Raw genomic sequence first — 14,996 nt, forward strand, 5'->3', positions numbered from 1 at the left:
AGAACAGGATGCTGGGCACCAAAGGAGCAGGTGCTTTTATGTTTATTGGTAAGGAAACCTAAGCCAAGTGAACATGACTTTCCAAGGTCAATCATCAGGTAAATGACAAGACTGGAATTCAAACCCAGATAGAACGCACTCTGAAATTCCTGTGTTTATTCAGTGCTGCCTGGACCTGCTCAGGTGTACCCAGGGTGAGCAGCCCCTGCCCACACCAGCAGAAGGCAGGGGTTTCCACAACTAACCACACATTTTTCTCTTTGCCTAAGGAGAATATTTGGGTGGGAGACGGGGCAGCCATGGGGGAGCCAAGCTTTGCTCCGTGAGCCCTTGCTGACGCCTTTTACCTCCCTCTCTGAAAGTGCAATATTGAAAATCAATGGAGAGAAAGTGTCAGAAAGGGGAACTAAATCAAATATCCCAATATGGAGGAGTTAATCATCCAAAATTAACCTTATAACATCTAGTATCAAACTGATCTATAAAGAAAATCAATGAGAACAAATAAAACCCCAAAGCCTTTTGCCTCCTCCCTGGATGCTACTGTTACAGGAGAGTGGTGATTGTGCACTATTACCTGGAAACAATCTCTCAGCAGTTGATATATTTAGCCACAGGCTTTCAATGGATAGTTTTCATATACATTTCTCCTCCTGCATTTGCCTAAACTGCCATTCTTAGAGCCTTAAATAAGATGCACTTAGCTGAAAATTGTCCTTCGCTGAGGAGACACGCTGTTCCTACTGAGGGAGATAATCCAGCATTGTATATTTTTGTGCACGGAGGAAAGCAAGATACTCATCAGAGACTCAGCTATTCCTCCATTCCGAAGCAGCCCAGAGGAATTTCTGAGGTCAGGAGGGAATCCTGAGAGACAGAGTGAGCAGAATGGAAGAAGACTTCTGGGGACAGATTCAGGAAGGTAATTTGGTCAAGCTATTAGGTTGATGCAAAAGTAGTTGCAGTTTTTGCCATTTAAAAATAATTCCAAAAGTAGCAATTACTTTTACACCAACCTAATAGGTATAAAAAAAACGCTGGGGCCATTGGCTTCATGGTTTGGCAGAATGAAAGAAAATGCCAGGAGTATCCAGGGCAGGGGCTGGGCACTTAAATCCTCTTCTCTCCAGGCTTTTTTTTTTTTTTAATTTAAATAGGAGTAATTTTCTTTCAGATAAAAATATTGTTAGGGGGTTGCTCATTGTTGTTCCTTCTCATGAGATGTAAGCTCTGTGAGAATGGAGGCCTTGTGTACTGTGTTCACTACTAGAGAAAACATCATTCTAGGGTCCAGAATAATGCCCAGCATTTAGCAGAAATTCTCTACATACTGACGAATAAATGGGAACAGTTCAGCAAAGTTCAGTACCTGATTTCTAGTAAAAGTTCTTATATAATAAATAGTAGTCAGATGTTATTGGCAATAATATTAATGATAATGACACAAATAAGGAGCCTACTGTATACACTGTACTCATTGCCTGTCTTGTATTTTTGTTAGATCTTTATGAAACTGTCTTATGGTAAAATTATTATCATCCTCACTGTATAGATCAGAACGTAAGGACAGGCTTCGTGGTGGGCCCAACTTTACAGAGCTTGTGGTGGAGAAAATCTAGATAAGGAAACTGAGTTCTTAGCCTCTATGCTATACAAATAATGGCAACGATGATGATGATGTTGATGATGATAAGAATGATGGTGATGGTGATGATAATGATGATTATAATTATGATGGTGATGAAGTTGTTGGTGATGATGGTGATTTTATTGGTGAGTATGGTGATAATGATGATGATGTTGGTGGTGAATATGGTGATAATGTCAGTGATGGTGGTCATGATAGTGATGATGGTGACGATGACCACAAAGATCCCAAAGTTGAAAAAGAAGCAAAAAGAAGCAGCCATGAACTTGCTCCTAAGGCTGGTTCTATCAAAGCAGTTGGGAAACACATAGTTTCTAAACTCCAGTTTGATTTCTGGCCATAGTTGCCCTCTGGCAAGGAGCACATGCAGACAAATTATAGCTAAAGGAACTCAAGAAGGAATCAGGCTGTTCCACTTGGTCACCCCTGCTGGTGTTGCAAGATTCCAGATAGTGGTGAGGCTTCAGGACTCAGAAGCCAGCTCACCAAGGAAAGAGCGTGGCAAGATCTGAGCAGAGTATCACAACCCTAACCAAGTCAACTTCAGCTTAGGGACAGGGCCACATACTCACCGGAAATGGTGAGCCAAGTAGAGAAGCCAAGGCAGCTATCCAAGTATAGGACCTGGTTCAATGGATGGAAGAGTTTGGCAGTGTCAAAACTGAATAGAACTGTGGATGCCCATGGCTGCTCCTCTCACACACACAGATTTATTCATCCCCAAATATTTATAACACATCTACTGTCTGCTAATACTGGGACACAACAAAAATGAAACCACCTAGCTCACACTCTCATGCATTTCAAATTCTAGTTGACCCAATACATACCATCCCAATAAGTCAACAAGGTAGTGCTGGATTGTGCTAAGAGTTATAAAGTAAACAGACATGGTCATGTGGAAGAATGAGTGGGAATAGTACTTTAGGTAGAGTCATTTGAATACAACTCCTCAAGGAGGTAAGAATTTGATCTGCAACTTAGTGCCCTGGATAGCAACTCCAGAGCGTTAGAGCTAATTCCAGGTGCTTCTGACTGGTAGTCTGAAGCTGTTACATGGCCCTATGGCTCAACCTAGGATAGCCTTCAAAAGATCAGGGATGTTAATGGCCTCCGAAGGTAGAAACTGAGGAAGCAAGAGAATGAGGCACACTAGACCTACACTGCACACTTTAGATTTGTTATTTATCCAAGCTCTTTTACAATCCTATGAGGTGGGTATTAATTGCTGTTTTACAGATGAGGATACTGAAATGCAGAGAGGTCACCTATTTTGCATAACTATTAAATAGCACAGCTTAGATGTGAATCTAAATTCAAATGATTCCAATGATAATTCATTCTATTTCTCCTATACCGTGGGAAATAGAATTCCCCTAGCTAAGTGAAGGGGACACTTATTCTCAGGTTTTAATGCTGAGAGGAGCTCTTTCTGTATCCTCACGGAAGAGGGAATTGGAGACCCTCACATTCAAGGAAAAGGTAATGCTAGAAGTATGAACCCAAAGGGACTGTTCCAACTGTCTCAGAGAGGGAGTGAGGCTTCTCCTGCGTAATAGCTGAGAAGTCTGGAAGATTCTGGAAACTTTGTCCAGGCCCTGTATCTGCACATTTCTTTCTCCTTCATGGCATAATACCTGGTGATCTGCAGTAAAATCATGTTGGAGAAAGGGCCAGTGAGAGATTTCTTGGAGAGGCGCATGGGGTTAAAATACAGTGAGAAATTGAGAAATGATTGAGACTGGACCGTGTTGTACATCAGGGTGAGAAAGGGTCCTAACGGAGGTGAAGACCCCCCAGGCATGCTCAGGGCCTGTGTTATGAAGAAGTTCGGTAGCTTCAAATTATCTAAAAGGGATAAAATGAGGAGGGAAGGCATGTTACGGAAAAGAGTAAAAAAACTAAAGGAGTTAATTCATGTAAACCACTTGATGTGTCCTGTTGAGAGTTGAAAACCCTGAGCTCGGACACTCTACATTCATTAACTTGTTTCACTTTCATGATAACCACATTGAGTACATTTTTTTCTATTTTATGTAGGAGGAAACTGAATCCCAGAGTGGTAAAATTAACGGCTGCTGAGTAGTGGTAAAAGATGTGTTCAAAGTTTCAGAACTAGGATGTGTTGAAACTGCAATTCAGACCCTGGTCTGTCTGCCTCCAAAACCTTAGTCCTTTCACCCGTACCAAGTCACTCTCCTAGAAAAGAAACAGAGTCAGTCTTCTGTGATGCCTCATGGTAATCATTGCTTTCTTTTCTGAGTGTTCATATCCTTTTATAACCTAATCGAGGAGCACACCTCTGAATTCTAGCAGAATTTCCAAGTCTCTGGCTTGCGAAATTCACTTTGCCTCCTTTTCTTTTTTGGTCTCTCTTAAATCCACTGGCATCTCACTGAGTTCTCATAAGACAAATAGTAGCAGTGAATAATTATTTGAACAACTATAACAACGACAGAGACATCAAAGGCTGTCTCAATGCCCCCTGACCTCCATCCTTTTGTCCTGAGGATCCTATCTCTTAAATCCCTCATCCAGTTTTTCTCTTCTTCCTTTTCTGCTCTTCTCTTCTCTCACCTGTAGGTCAACTGGCTTCACTCCCTCCAGCTGATTTCTCTACTCAACACCCGCATAAGGGCCCATCTTTCCAAGCTGGAGTCATGAATAGTCCCTCCCCTGCTTAACACCATTTTTGGCCTTGCCATCACCTCTGACTACCAGATTCCTTCATTGTCAGTCCTGGAAGGCATGACATTGGGATTTTGCCTTTGTCCTTCCTTCCAAGAACATTTCTTCTCATCCTGGCATAGGTGCTCAAAAGACTGGCTACCAGAATGGGCCCTGTGACCTCTCACTCTTACACATTTAAGTGAACAACTCCTTCCGCCTTGAACACACAATCCTCTACCTTCACCCAACTCACTTCTTGAGAGCTGAAGGTTTGCCTCCTTCAGATGTCTTCCCTGATTACACTGTTTTAGGCACTCTGCCTTTGTGCCTGCTTAGTGCTCTGTGCTACACCTATCCCTTTGCTGATTCCTCCTGTGATTGCTGGAAATATTGTTCAGCAAATATCCACTTGCTTGCCCTCCCACTGTTGGGGGGTAGGGTATGGGTTCCTGCCCCACTGAGGCTGGGCTTGGCCATGCAATGTACTTTGGCCAATAAAATGTTAGCAGGGATGATAGAAGCAGAGGCTTAAATGTGCTTGCCCAGTTGGGCTTGCACTCCTGTGCTCCTATGATCCATTATGAGAAGAGAATGCCCTGAGTAGCTGCTGACCCTTTAGCATGGCTGCATAATGAACCCACAGGGAATAGACCTGAACCAAGCTCTCAGCCTGGAGCCAAACCCAGCTGACTGGCCAGGTACAGCAGGGGTGACTAGCTGAGCTCAGCGCTGGAGTATTCCTGCCCTACAATATTCCAAGCTGGAATATTCTCGCAGACCTGCAAACATGAGAACACATAGTTGTTAAAAGCCAATGGTTTACTGCATAGGATAAGTTTCAGTTGACAATAAATATTTGTTTTGTACTTGCTTTTCCCCTCTCTGAAGCTATGAACAACTGAAAACTGAAGGGCAAAGACTGTCTCTTACATATTAAACTGCATCTCCCACCTCCAACATGTGATTTGGCATCTAGGAAGTATCTTATGTGTGTGTGAAGACGGAAGGAAGAGAGAAGGAAAGAAAAGAAGGAGAGTAGAAAAGACGGTAAGGGGAAAGGAGGGAGAAAGAAAAGGAAGAAATAAAGAATGATGATATTCTCAGTAAAGTGCAAAAGACTTTGTTAAAACAGCCTTTATTGGCGCTTGAATTTAATGATTGAGCCCCACGCTGACGAAACTGTCAGGGAAAATACAGGAAGGAAGAAATAAAATGAAAAGTTAACAAAATGACCATCTATCAACCTAAATTCATTCCCGAAAGACTGAAATTAGACTACTTTGCCATCTTCAAGGCTACGTCCTACAAAAATGAAATTACTTATAGCAGTGATTGGACATTGATTGACACAAGGACATCTCCTGAAGAAGATGAAGTGGGTTATCAGAGAAAAGAGTCCAAGATCCATGAAGCAGAAATTATTCTCGGGCCACAGAAGTGACCATCATGGACATGACCTCCTGCTTCCTTTACCGACTCTGCCTAGTTGGGGATGATTGCGACATTGAGTACCACATGTAAAAATTGAGTGGGCATCAGTGAGAGGGAATTTGTGGCAGACAGGTGGGTGTGTTAGAAGTCAGGATTTTATACCTGCTGATGATTTGGCATAAACTGTATTCCTTAAGCATTCCCATTTGGAGAAATAATTTTTACTTTTATTTTCATCTTTCCTGACACCTCAGAGAGCACCAAAAGAAGTTCAGATTTCTGATCCAAAGGTTTTTCAGTTCCCAGGGTTGTACTTTATCCAGACCAGGAAGATAAAAAATAATTTAAACCTTCCTTAGAGGTTCCCCAACTAATACGAAGAATCCAATGACAATTAGGCCGCCTTGAGCACTTGGGTCAGGCACTTTACCTCAATTATCTCCTTTAATCCTCACAAGAATGGGATGGGTGGAAAGGGAGGAGAAGAGGAGGAGGAATAAGTATTGCTTTTTCACACAGGAGGAAATTGGGGCTCAGAAAGCTACATAACCTCTTCTTGGTCATATGGTTAGGTAGCAAGCGGCAGAACTGAAACTCAAAGCCAGCACTGTTGGAAGCAGGCTCAAGCTCACTCCATCAGACAACACCGTCTCTTACTTTTGGCTTCAGTTCTTCCCTACCAAGGGATGCCTTTGCCAGTCCAAAGACGATGTGCTCTGGCTGACAGAGAAGGCTGAAGCAAGCAGAGTGAGAAGTTTAGAATGTTCCATCACTTAGAAAAATTAGCATGTCAAAAAAATCTTTCCTTGCTCATGATAGCTCTAGTCTCCAGGGAAACAGGGTTACAATGCAATGCCAGAGGCAGCAGACAAAACCTGCATGCAGGTAGATTGCCAAATGCTCAAGCTGGGTGTGCCGGCAAGCACTGCCCTAGGAGTGAGAATCCAGGATTTACAGCCGTAGCTCCACTGTCTTCTAACCATGAGCAAGTTGCTTAGCCTTTTCCAGTTTCACTCTGTTTTCTCCTTTGAAAAATAGAAATGAGAGTGTTTGCTCTGCATATTAGTGTAAGAATATGTAGTGAAAGAATTGGAAACAGCATAAATCTCTAACAATGGGAGATTGATTAAATTATGTCATGCCTATGCAATGACATATCACGGTCATTGAGATATATTTAATAATGTGGTAGAATACAAATCCATTTAATGTTTAACTCTATTCTGAGCACCATGTATTACACGTATCAGCTCAATTAATTTTCCCCCAAATTTACAAGGTAGATATTATTAAACCCATTTTAGCTTGCCCAAAATCATAGCTAATATGGGGAGAAGTCAGAATTTAAATTGAGGCAGTCTGATCCAGTACTGACCCCTAACCACAACACAATTACAAAGAAATAGGTCTACTTTTAAGCTTAAAAATGCAAATTATAACATTGTATACGTTATCTGTTACTATGTAATGAATCACCCCAAAAGGCTGTGGCTTAATAATCACGTTTATTACAATTTTTAACACTGTTGCAATTCACCAATCCAGGATGGGTTTTGCTGAGTGGCTATTTTGCCAATGTTGCTGGGGGTCTTTCTCGTGGGTTCTTCCAGCAAGAAAGTTGGGTGGAGGCTGGGCTGAGCTGGAAGGCAGGACTATCTGGGCCTCTTTTTCCGTAAAGTACAGGGTCTCTTCTTCCTTGTGAGGTTTCTTCAGCAACACAGGCATACTTCTTGTATGGCTGCTCAGAACTCTCAGGAAAGCTAGAACAAAAACTGCTAGATTTTCTAAGGCTTAAACCTGGAATTGGTGCAGCCTCATTTGGCTTCATTCTTTTCTCATTCTGTTGGTTAAAACAAGACACAGGACGAACCCAGACGTAAGGAGAGAAAACTACACAATCCTGTAAATTCTGAGAACATGATACGTTGGAGGTCATCAATGTAATATACCACCACAGCATGTGGTAATGGAATCCTCATTATGAGAAAGTATATTTACAGATGTACCTAAACAATTATTCTTTTAAAAATTAACAGTGCTTATTTAAGCACAGGGACAGAGTAGAGGTAGGAATTTTTCTTATCATAGCTGTCTATCTTTATTTTCCAAATTGTGTAAAGTGAACATGGCTTATTTTATGTAAGTAAAATAATAAAGGTTACCTTTTGTTTTCAAGAATAAGCAAATAATTTCTGGTCATATTTAACAAAAAAAATTAGTCAAAACTTATCTAGCATTCACTATGTGCTTACACATATGGACCCTTAATTTCCCCAATACCCTGTGAGGCAGGTTCCATTAGTATCCCTGTTTTACAAATGCATGAGCTGAGGCACAATGAGGTCAGATAACTTCCTAAGGGCATAGGGCTGGGAACAGCCACAGCCGAGGATCAAGACCAGGCACTCTGGCCCTAGAGTGAACCTCAGTGCTTGGGTTTCCTTGGGCCCTCTGAATGCAGATATCAACATGGGGGACATCCTGTCCTGTTGTGATTCTTTCTTTTTGTGTGAACAATGTGGCTTCTAGGAAACTAAAAGGAACTAAACTTCACTCAGGGAAGTCCCATAACTTCAACTGCTCTGCTTGAGTCCAGGGAAACTTGTGTATAAGGGTGGACCTCAAGTTACAAGTCGCTGAACCCTGTCTGCTCATTTTATGCCATTTTTTATAAACCATATTAGCCAACACACAAACTATACCCCTCATTGCAGCATACATGTAGGTGTGGGCATACACATGTGGATAGATATGTATGTTTCCATATTTGTGCATATATGTGGCCTGAGATAGTTCAGGCATGTATAGGTCCCCACAGGAAGGCATGGACCTATTTAAATGTATACACCCACAGACATACACATATTCCCAAGCACACACATATCAAACTGAACCCAGGTTCAGCTGCTCACTGCTTGAAAGCCAGACCCAAGAGATGAGGGTTGGTGGGAAGAAAGGCAGGTTTATTCAGAAAGTCAGCAAAACCAAGAAGATGGTGAATTATGGTCACAAAGACCATTTTAAGTCAGTGCAAATTTTAATCTCTTTTCATATTCAGGGCAGGGGGACAGGAGAGAGTTGAGATCAAGAGGTAACCAACAATTGCCGGTGTCTGGTGGCAGGCAGGGTCTGAAGAGGTTAGAAATTTCTTTGTCCTTGGTCAGGTCACAGTACTCCTATACATCTTTAACAAAACATAATTAGTTGTTTACATACTTTCCCTTTAGCCTCAGACTAGTTTTAAAAACTATATGATTGCTGTTTTTGCATATTATCTCAGTGCTTAAAATTATCCTAGCCTACATGCAGAAACGGGTAAAGGCCTCTTAAACAAAAATAAAGTGAGTTATATTAGTTCTTTTGCTGTTTCACTGTTATACATACAACTATCTGTAGGAACACAAGTGGATATATGTATACATCCATGTACTCCCACTCTGCATTTATACGCACTGATGCATTCACATGCTGTGATCTCCTATATGTATGCAAATATGTAATTTGCGCATGCTTATAGACCCGTGGACACAGCCATGCAAATTTCTATCCTGCTCACCCTTTAGACCAGATGAACCCCAGAGAATTTCAAGGACAAGCAGACTCTGAGATATTCCTAACCTTCAGGCAAACCGGGAGAAGTTCACATCTGTGCCTCCAGAGATTATTTTTACAGATTCATTCATTCATTCATTTAACAAATGTTGACCGAGTGTTCACTATGTGTTAGGCATAGCTCTGGGTGCTGGGATTTAATAGTAAATAAAACATACAAAGAAGTTCATCCCTCATGGAGTTTACAGTCTGGATTCCCAGACAGATACATACAGAACCAAAAAGATTCACTTTAGCTTTCAGAACACAGTGCCATGAGAATTGCCCATGGAAATTCTACCCTCCCAAGATTAGGAACAGCTCACCAGGCAGTGTCAGTGCTAAACAATGGCGCCAGAGACCATGAGAAGCCTAGGTCCATCTCCCATAGCCCTGACATCATCGGTGGACAAAACCCAGTCTGCAGAAGGTTTATCCACCATGCCTCTAAGTGTAGCCTAGGAAGGCTGACAATGCTGGATATACCTGAGCACAGGTAGAGGCCCAGGGCCCAGGTGGAGAGTAAGAAGCAGGTAAACGGATGAAGGGAAGGGAGAGGCAATGTCAAAACTGCGGAGATGGGCAGCACTGGAAACAGGAGTCTGTAGCTGGAATCGTGAAAGCAAGAAAGAGGCATTCCCCTTCTCTTCTTCCTCCTACTGTATCCCATATACCGGGACCCACAGGAGCAAATGGAGAGAAAACAAGGAGAGCGATGATCGGGCCAGCAATGAGAGCTATGGGTGGGGCTGCTACGATTGACTTCCTGAGACACATTGTACATTTATGCTTGTCTAGAGGCCTCACACCAAACTGACTTCACTTTCTTTGAAAGTACCCTTTCAGATCAGCAGCAGACTCCAATAAACCCTGCTTCAAAGAGTCTAGTAGATGCCAAGCATCAGCAAAGATTGTTTAATGAATGAACGGATAAATAAAATGAATGAACAATTTAATAACACTGAGCCCTTATTTTGCACCAGGCACTGTTAAAGTGCTTTACATTAACATTATATTGTTTTACTTAATCTTCACATCTGCCCTTTGAAGGTGAAGAAACTAAGACACATGAAGTTTAAATAACGTTCCCATTTCTACTGAATAGTTAGATAGGTAAATGGATGGATAGATGAAGAAACAGTACAGAAAAAGTGACAGAAATGAAAACTCTTAAGTTGCATCTAGTTAAGATTGCACAATCCTGCTTGTTCCAGAAATACTGCACTCCCTAGTTCTGAAACACTATTTATTTTAAGATTTGCTATGGATTTATATATAGTTTTTCAGGGGAAAACAAGCAACAGATCAACACATACGCAAATCTAATCACATCACATACATACATCAGTTGTTAGATAAGTCCTAATGCAGACACTTTAACATGTGGGGATATGTGTGTCTTTGAATCAAGGAGTTGGGATATTGACAGTGGAAGCCTAGTACTCAAACAGCATTGGCAGGTGCTGAACTGAGTGCACACCTGTGTCCCTGCCTCTGTATTCTGCCTGGGACTTGATGGTTCATCCTATTTTCTTTGTTTGCAGCTAATTGCCATAGAATACCCTGTTGATAACAAGGCTCCAGATCTTTGCACTGGTTGCAACCCCTAGAAGATCAGGGTGCAGACAGAAAATGGGACAGAAAAATCACTTATTCGTCTGGTGATTGCAACCTCTGAAAGTCAAGATTTGTGCTTGGATCTCCCAGCACACCGGGTCCCAGCCAATTCATTTGTCATGTGAGTCAAGAAATGTCAACAGGATAAGCACGTCTCCATTCCTGATCCCAAAATAATTATGAGAACCTTCTCCAAAGCTTTAGTCCAGAAACGGGAGCAGAAAAGGGATGCTCTGATACTGAGATTTATAAGATACGGAAGAACTTTAGGTTAAGGAAACATGTCTCCTAAATTTCTAAAAACCAGTCCAACCTTGGCTTACTGCAAAGAACTCCAAAGGACAACCTTAATTGAAAAAGAGGTACTGGTCCCTGTGACGTGCTTGATACTTCCTGCATATACAGCTTCAGTTCTTCGTAGCAGCCCAAGAGGACCCTGATTTCTGACATATAAATTAGAGCATGTATAATGCCACCATGATTTTTTTTTCTGATGTGTAAATAGAAATATATAATCTTTTGTTAACAATAGTTAGAATTTAAATCATCTTTGTATTCCTGCTCCTTTTAACCTTCAAATAAGATTTTATGATGAAATGGTTTCTAGCTAACATCAAATAATTATTGGCATAACAGCCCCTGAGAGCTGTTCCAATGTCAGCCTGTATCCACTTGGCATTGTAATCGCAGTTTCGTGGTCTTTATAGGCAAGATTCTGGTGAATATCACAACCCTAGGTGTCTAACAACTGAGTCAGGCTGGAGAGAGGAGTGACAAGACTCAAAAGATGAAGAAAGAACCACCTGTATAGTCAGCCATTTAGAAGAGCACAGTGTTAAAATTGCAGGCAGGGTCAAGGATTTACAAAGGGTCACCATGGCCTCAGATTCCTTCCAAGAATTCCCAAGAAGGTCTTGCTGATACCATGGATATAAGTTGTCTTTGCTTGGCTAGCATTCAGGCCAGTGGGGAGCTGTACCCCCACTTTTTTAGGGAACTACCCTTCAAATACACTACATCTAGCAGTACTATGCTAGACTATAGGGTGACTATACTTCTTCCTCCTGGGATCCAGAAAAATCCATGTGACTCAGACCTAGTTCAGTCAGCCTATTCCCCTTCCACCCCACCTTGAGGCTGAGTCCATCCAATGAGAGTCAACCTTTGGTGGAAACAAGAAGAGACACTCCATAGAATTGCTACACTGGCTTGTTTAATGTAAGCCTGAAGCTACCAGGGGACACTGCATGATACAAACTAAGAATGAAGCCAATGAGAGGAGAATGAGCCCAGAAATGGAGATACAGAAAGACCAAGCCTACATTGCATGGAAACTTGTCTGAAGTCCATATAACTGTCTATACTCAATTGTGCACCTGTTTGTGTGATGTTCATCTTCTCCACCAGTCTAGGGTCTCTCGGATGTTCCAGGCTCTGATAAGTGTGTTATCTCCAGGGCCTATCACCTGCAAGTTCTTTATAGATATTTGTTGACTGAATGAATCAATGAAAATGAAGAAACTGTTTAAGGCTATCCTGGGAAATCTGGTTGAAAGCATGCCAGATCAATGCACCATTCACACTTTAGACAACTCTGTAACCATCCACCAAGATCAATTTATTGGGTACTACCAAGTGTGAATGGGAGAGATGGTCAAGCCAGTTAGGCTTGGGAGCCAGAGAGCCTTTTGCTCTAATGGTGTATGTCACTGTGTATGTATGTGTATGTCACTGTGTGATCAATTTTTTTTCTTCCAGAAAACAAAGAAGCCTGGAGCCACACAGCACCCTCTGCAATCCATGTAGCTCATTCTCCAGGAGTTATTATTTAATCTCTCATGGGTGACATACTGCCTCAATCCTGTGAAAACACACTTTCCTGCAAACATGATTAAGTAGAAATGCTAATGGTAGATTTTCAAGCAACATGGCCCATGAGGGCTTTCAGTAGCCCACAGATGACTTCATAAAAGCAACTGTTCAGTCTGCCTCTGCATAAAGCATCCTTATTGTCAGTGTGTGGACATCTCATTTTCCAAGTCCCTCTCCCAGGTCTTCTCCAGCAGTAAGTCACCATCTTCCCCAAGTGAGATTAGGTGGAGGTGCTGCCCTACCCTTCCATTCCAGCTGCAACAGCTGAGGCTCTACAGGTCCCTGAGGATCAGCCCACTCCAGTGCTAGGTTTTCTGCTAGGAGGAATCACTTGTGTTAATCAGTTAGGACCACACAAGGGGAGCCATTTGTTGCAGCCTGTTCACTGTGAATACCCACTCTTTGTCTAACCTCTTTGCTCTCATAGCTTTTGGTGAATCTTTTCCATTACAGCAAACATTGAATTTTAATGATAGCTATAATAATAATAGTAGCTCAGACTGATTGAGTATTTATATTTTGTTGGGAACTCTTCTAAGTGCTTTATTACATTAATTTATTTTCTCCTTACATCTGTTCTGTGAGACAGAGACAATTATTACCATCACCTCCAAAGTACAGAAGATAAACTGAGTTATAGAAAGTATCAGCATTTGGCACATGATCACTCTGCCAGTGTTTGGAGGAACTGAAGTATCAAACTATATTTAGAGCCTTCTTTTTTTCTTTCTCTTTCTTTCTTTCTTTCTTTCTTTCTTTCTTTCTTTCTTTCTTTCTTTCTTTCTTTCTTTCTTTCTTTCTTTTTCTTTCTTTCTTTTCTTTCTTTCTTTCTTTCTTTCTTTCTTTCTTTCTTTCTTTCTTTCTTTCTTTCTTTCTTTCTTTCTTTCTTTCTTTCTTTTTCTTTCTTTTCTTTCTTTCTTCTTTTTCTTTCTTTCTTGGCTCTCTGTTGAGCCAATCCACAAGAATTAATTTAACCCCCTTCCTCATGCATGATGAAGAGAGAAAGAATGGCATAGTAAAAATAAGATGGATTTAGAATGAGACAAATATAGCTCCAGCCACAACTCTACTGCCTCCTACTTTAACCTCTCTGAGCTTTAGTTCCCTCATCTGTGAAGTGGGGATAGTAAGAGTATCTACCTTACAAGTCTGTTGTGAGGATTAAATGACAGCATGCATATCTTTCGGGATTGTGTCTATCTGAATGCTACAGTGGCTTAACCACAAGAGGGGAATTTTTCTAATAAAACAAGAAATGCAAAGGTAGGCATTACTTGATGCCATCACCATCAAAACCCAGATTATTTTCTTTTCCTGTGCTGCCATGCTGAGCATAAGTTTCTTTTCCTCTTGGTCACAACATGGCTGCTGCACCCTTATCATTGTATCAACATTCCAGGCAAAGAAAGAGGGAAAGTGAAGGCAAAGATCAGCTTTCCCAGAAGCATCATCGAATCAACCTCTACCCGCATCTCATTGGCCAGAACCGTACCACATGGCCACCTTCAGCCACAGGCCATCCTAGGAATTTTTCTGAGCTTTTTTGCCATTCTGAAAAAACCACAGATCTGTTAATAAAGCAGAAGGGTAGATGAATATAAGTATGCAATTAGCAGTATCTGCTATAGCAGCAAAAGCACTTTACACAGCTTCTGACACGTAGTAAATGTCCAATAAGGGTTAGCTATCATGATGATGAAAATAATTTATGATTTTTATATAATCCTCGCTCCTGTTGGGACTGAAATCTAACCCTGAAGCCACATTCATCCCATCTATATCCAGGGTCTGTCACTCTACTGAGCTCTTGCCAACATCATCCAAGGCTTTTTTCTTTGTCCAAGTCACTGCTCAAAATCAGCCTTCTGTGGTTTTCAGGGTCTCTAAGAACCACTACACAGCCCCTCCTGGCCTCATCATTTGTTGCCATGCTCTGCCTCCCTGAGTAATGAGCCCAGATTGTATCCTGCATTATCCAATGACTAGCCAGGTACATACGTTCTCCTGGGAAGTTGCTAATAGAGCCTAGATGAGGAACAGGGACTCCTTCCAGTGTTACTTGTCCTTCACATCCCTGGAGTCCCATAGACGCTGGCAGGTCTCTTCTTACAGACCCCCTCAAGTCTCTGTCCCAGACACATGATTCCCTTCAGTAGGAAATCCTCTT

General features: G+C 41.6%; 1 long non-coding RNA gene across 1 annotated transcript in view; it reads left to right on the forward strand.

Annotated features, from left to right (window-relative positions):
* The first annotated feature begins 634 nt into the window (after positions 1–634).
* LOC139359741 (uncharacterized) overlaps positions 635–14,996 on the forward strand; it is a 66,765-nt gene continuing 52,403 nt past the window's right edge. The window contains exon 1 of the long non-coding RNA XR_011616132.1: positions 635–922. This is a non-coding gene — a long non-coding RNA (uncharacterized lncRNA). The remainder of the gene's footprint in view (positions 923–14,996) is intronic.

This window comes from Macaca nemestrina, chromosome 18, assembly GCF_043159975.1.
Source record: "Macaca nemestrina isolate mMacNem1 chromosome 18, mMacNem.hap1, whole genome shotgun sequence".
NCBI lineage: Eukaryota > Metazoa > Chordata > Mammalia > Primates > Cercopithecidae > Macaca > Macaca nemestrina.